The 5,146-nt window shown below is 37.3% G+C and overlaps 1 long non-coding RNA gene across 1 annotated transcript; it reads left to right on the top strand.

Annotated features, from left to right (window-relative positions):
- Positions 1-206: 206 nt before the first annotated feature.
- Positions 207-3,905, top strand: LOC145090812 (uncharacterized). Its single transcript, XR_013701767.1, has 3 exons — positions 207-832; positions 3,455-3,523; positions 3,595-3,905. It is a non-coding gene; the product is annotated as an uncharacterized LOC145090812 (long non-coding RNA).
- Positions 3,906-5,146: the final 1,241 nt, after the last annotated feature.

The following is a 5,146-nucleotide window of genomic DNA, read 5'->3' as shown; positions in this document are numbered from 1 at the left end:
CCTTTAAGTCTGAAAAGCTTTTACGGTTTTTACCTTAAGTACATTTCTTTTGTATTATCACATAATTCTAATAGAACTTTTTATTTTTTACTCATTTTACTTTTTTTTTCTTGTTCACATTGACTTGACAATATTTGTTGCCTTGTCAAGCATCTTATAAAACGAAATGGAAAGAATGGTGAGAGCAGGGCCGCCCAATACCTAGGCGAGATGGGCTAACGCCCAGGGCAGCAAAGATTTGGGGCATTATTTGAGTTCAGTTATTAATAATTATTAGTTTGATTTCTATCGAGAGGGTAAAATGGGCGCGGAAAACTCAAGAATTGGGAGTGTGCATATCTTCAGTCGCCTGGAAAAACGAAACGTCAATTGACGCCTAGAAAAACAGCGATATGCTACCGATTAGAGAACTCCAGAATCGATTTCGAATGCTATTATTAGTTATCATGTCAATGCCGATCTCTCAGATAAGAACTGATTACCTAGCTTTCTAATCTGATATTCTGATTTCATAATTTCTCACTTATCAGTCAGTACATAGCTCTAAGTCTTTTATCGGTTGATTTTTTATTTCTGAATCTTCCAATTTCAATAATTTCAAGTTCTGATTTATCTGATTCCTTACTCTACACACGAAATATGTTGTCACGTGGTGCAGATGTTTGGGGTGGTAGTAGTCGTAGGGTCCGGTGGTTTATCTATGAGTGATACAATTTAATTCATGGTGGTTTACTGGACCCAGATTCTGGAGTTATAGGATCAAAAGAGAGAAGACCGGAGGGTTTTGCTGATATTTGTGGATCCACATGGTCATAGTTGTAGCTGCTCTAAGGTATATGGACCCAACAATTCTAAAATCATATCATTACTCCCTACCGATAACCTAATCACGGTGATCGTTTGAAAACTCTATTGTTGTATGTCTTTTATCCGGAAATTATAGGAGATACCCATTCCTGCATCTAATAAATTTAATGGGGAATAACCATAAAGATATGGGGCGTGTTCGGCACGGAGCGTTTGGGAGCTTTTAGCGTTTGACAAAACGTTCCGTTCTGAACAGAAAGCCCCGTTTGGCACTACAAGTTTCTACCGTTTAGTTTAAATAAAACGCTCCAAATCTAAATGCTACTTCATGTAGCGTCTAACAAAACGTTACAAGCTACAAGCTACCTGCTACAAGCCCACCCGTTACCAGCTAATTTTGTCGAACACACCCATGAAGATAATGGATTTATGTGGGCAGAATAATGACTATGGTTTTGTGGTAAAATGATTAAATCCAAAAGAAATTATGAAAAGTACTTAAAGTACATTGTTATTTCTCAAGACCCCAGCCTGTTACATGAAACAAGGTTGAAACATGGCTTACACGTGGTTGATTAAACAAGCTGGAAATTTTTACCTCTGATAGCAATGTGCTTATAACTTCTAACCCCTAATAGCATTTAACTTTTTACCCATAAAATCAATGTACTTCAATCTTTTTACCCCTAAATTGACACACTATGTTTTTACCTATAATAGCAATGTACATTTTTTTACATATATAATTTTAGCTTAAAGTGTAATATAAAATCATTAAAATATTAGAACATTTTCCCAAATAAATTAAGCAAAGTTCTATCGACTAACTAAATAATGGAATTTTATAAATTAGCACCACATAATACTTAACAAAAAAAATGAATAAACATTAAATAGTTTATATTTGAGTAAATTACACGAATTGTCCCTCGTCCAAGTGTCAAAACGCACATTCAGTCCCTATTTTCAAAAATTAACTCGGATCTTCCCTCATTTGGTTAAAAGTTGCACATTTCATCTATTGTTAGTTTAATCTCTTGCGAGACATGAAATGACTACAATGCTCTCTTTAATTTTATTTTTCATTTATTTTTAACATTTTTTATTATTTTTAATTATTGAAAAATATTTTAACTAAAATTGTGGGTGTATCTAACCCTCTTTAATAAAAAAAAAAATCACAACCACCACTCTTTTGGAAAGACATCAAACATCATTACCGCTAGATTGTATGTAAGAAGAAACAGATTCATCGCAATATGCTACAACCACCACCGAAAACACTATAAATATCTTTGGTATCGATCCCCAAACAATACACTGGCAATGAGTTGCCTGACCATAACCCTCCACCATCGACGGACCACAACTCTCTCTCTCTCTCTCTCTCTCTCTCTCTCCTTATTTTATGATCTATTAACTCCTTTTCGATCGCCAATGTGTACTCCATCGTCTCAGATGACGATACCTAAGGTCACCGTTGCCACAAGAACCACCATACTGGAAGAAACTAATAATGTACAACCCTCAAAAATTGAAGAGGTCTGGTGGTGGTGAGCTAGGGTGGAGATGTCGTTGACCGGTGGTTGTCATACCGATAGAGAATAAGAATAGGTAAGAAAGAAGATCGATGGAGGCTATGGTTGCGGTTGCTTTAGGTCTGCCATTTTTATTTCAGGAGGTCCACTATTTTTGATTCATGAGAGCCGGAGGGGACGAAAGTAATATGTCGACATAGAAATCTATTTTGCCGGATCTGTGTAGAGCTAATTGGAAAGGAGACTGGCGATTGGAAAAGAGAACAGGAGAAAGAGGATAAGCGTTGTGATCTAGGGTATTGGATCTGGTTAGTGATCTTGATGAGGAGAAGATCGACGGTGGTGCTTGGTTTTCGTTCGAGTCATGGAAACTGGTGGGCAGCATCATTGTTTCGTCGGAGTCATTAAGGCATGTGGATGGAGATAGGCTTGTGGGTTGTTATCGAGAGTGACTAATAACATGGAGACAAAGTATAAGAAAATCGGGGAAAGGGAAGGAGGAAGGGTTGGGGTATTTATTTTATTTTCTATTTTTTTCAATCTAAAAAAGACAAACAAATAATAGAAAAAATAAAAAAGAAATTTTTAAGGGCAAAATAGTCATTTTACAATCGTAGGGATGACCCGAGTAAAAAATATTATATAGGAACGGTCCGAGTTAATTTTCGAAAATAAGAACTGAACGCACATTATGGCAGTTAGACGAGGGACGATTCATGTAATTTACTCTTTATATTTTAAAGACAAAATTGCAAATTTGGTCCCTGTGGTATGTCAAAACTAGCATGTTTGGTCCAAAATGAGTTTGGCTTGCAAAGATGGTCCAATAGTTTCTATTTGTTGCGAGTTTAGTCCAATGGCTTAACAGCCGTTACCAAGCTCCTGTTAATTTACCCATGCCCCTTTCACTTAAGGGTATTTTAGTCCATTCATCTAGCCCCTTTATTATTTTATTATTATTTAGTCCATAAAGAGACTACAACGTCTCTATTCTCGTCTCCAGCAACAAGCCCTAACTATCACTCCCTCTCTGATTTCATCTTCTCCATCGATCACCCCCTGTGATTTCATCTTCTCCATCGACAATGGTGATGTGCTTCTGCAAAAAGTGGGCGATAGTTCGGACACTGTGGACAGATAACAACCCAGGGCGTCGATTTTGGGGATGTCCTGACCCGGTAAGTGTGTTAAACTTTATTTTGAAGACTGCTCCCTGATGATCTAATGTTTCTTTCTTCTTTTTTTCAAGAATTCATCATGTGGGTTTATTAGGTGGTATGATGAACCCATGTGTGCTCGTTCCAAAGTTATAATACCAGGGCTGCTTAGGACAATCAATAAGTTACGAAAAGCAATGGATGACATAAAAGAACAAGCAAGCAAGCATGAAAAAGCAATGGAGAAGATCAAAGAACAAGCAACTATGTTGAAGTATTACCTAGTCTATAGTTGGATTTTTTTGTTGTTGTGTTGCTGTTCTTGTTGTAAGTCCACAGGTTGATTGTGGTTATCTTTTGTAATAGGATAGGGGTATATGTATCTGGTTTAAGTATTTTTTGCTAATGTGGAACATTGTTGTAATGCAAAGTAATGGTTAATGAAAATTTGGTATCTATTGACCAATTATGGATTTGTTCTATTTTTCATACATAACCTTCTAAAGATAACATATAATGCATCCATATGTAGTTAACACAAAAGCATACTAAAGACATAATACCTATTACCATCTTCAAAATACATGTCATAAGTTAATTGAAAACAAAGTTATTGCAACAAAAGACATCCTGCATCTAGGAATCAAACCAAAGTTGTTCAATACAGTCAAACCAAAAGATAAAACCAACATAGACCATCAAGTCCCTCCCTGACCGTTGCATGTCCTGGAGTTGTGCCCTTTGTTTCCACACTTACTACAAGTCACACTAACAAACTTTCTTGTTAGTTTCCCACTACCATGTGGACCATGACCATGAATCTCACTGGGACCAACATCTGACCTTTGACTTTGACTTTGACTCTTGCTTTGACTTTTCTCCTCCATGGATTGCCTTCTCTTCCTCTTGGGTCTCCCAGGTTGATTACGGTGTGGGGGAGGTGTGATCTGCATTGGACACTCACTTCTAGGCCACAATGCCCGACCTTTAATTGGTTCCACCTTGTACCCATATGCAGTTTTCCAAGTTTATAGCCAGTGCACCTTGTGGACATAAGTATGGAGCTCTTGTACACACTCACCATGATCTGCTTTGTTATACAACACAGAAATCACATGCCTGCAAGGGATACCTGTTAATTCCCATTTCCTGCAGTTTCATACCCTTTCATGCATATCAACAACATGTTGATCATTCCATAGGCCTTTGACTTGGTATTTTTCATCACCACACCATTCTGCAATTAACTGAGTAGCAGCTGCTTCATTCTTCTCCATGATCTTTGTTGTTGTTGGGGTGAGTGGGCCTACACACTTTTGTTGCACCTTGAGGACATTGCATATCCTCTTCATCATATACTCCCTAATAAACTCCAAGCAGTTAATAATTGGTTTGTCTCTCCCATCAACTAGCTTGCCATCAAACACCTCACAAAGGTTGTTTAACAGCATGTCTGTGGTTGCTCTTCCTGTATAGAAAAGGGTAAAAGTGTCATAATGTTATGTAAAGGGTAAAATGGTAAAAGGGTAAAAGGGTCATAATAGCTTACCTGTGAAATGGCTTTTTGCCCAATGTTGTGGTGGTATTGACTTCAACCATTCATATGCTGATTTGTCATATAAACTGAATTGGTGCATGAAATGG

The sequence above is a fragment of the Lactuca serriola genome, chromosome 2, assembly GCF_051521515.1.
Source record: "Lactuca serriola cultivar US96UC23 chromosome 2, Lser_US96UC23_V15, whole genome shotgun sequence".
NCBI classification, from domain to species: Eukaryota; Viridiplantae; Streptophyta; class Magnoliopsida; order Asterales; family Asteraceae; genus Lactuca; species Lactuca serriola.
Note: the sequence above shows the minus strand (reverse complement) of the source record. Positions and strands in the feature narration are given on the sequence as shown.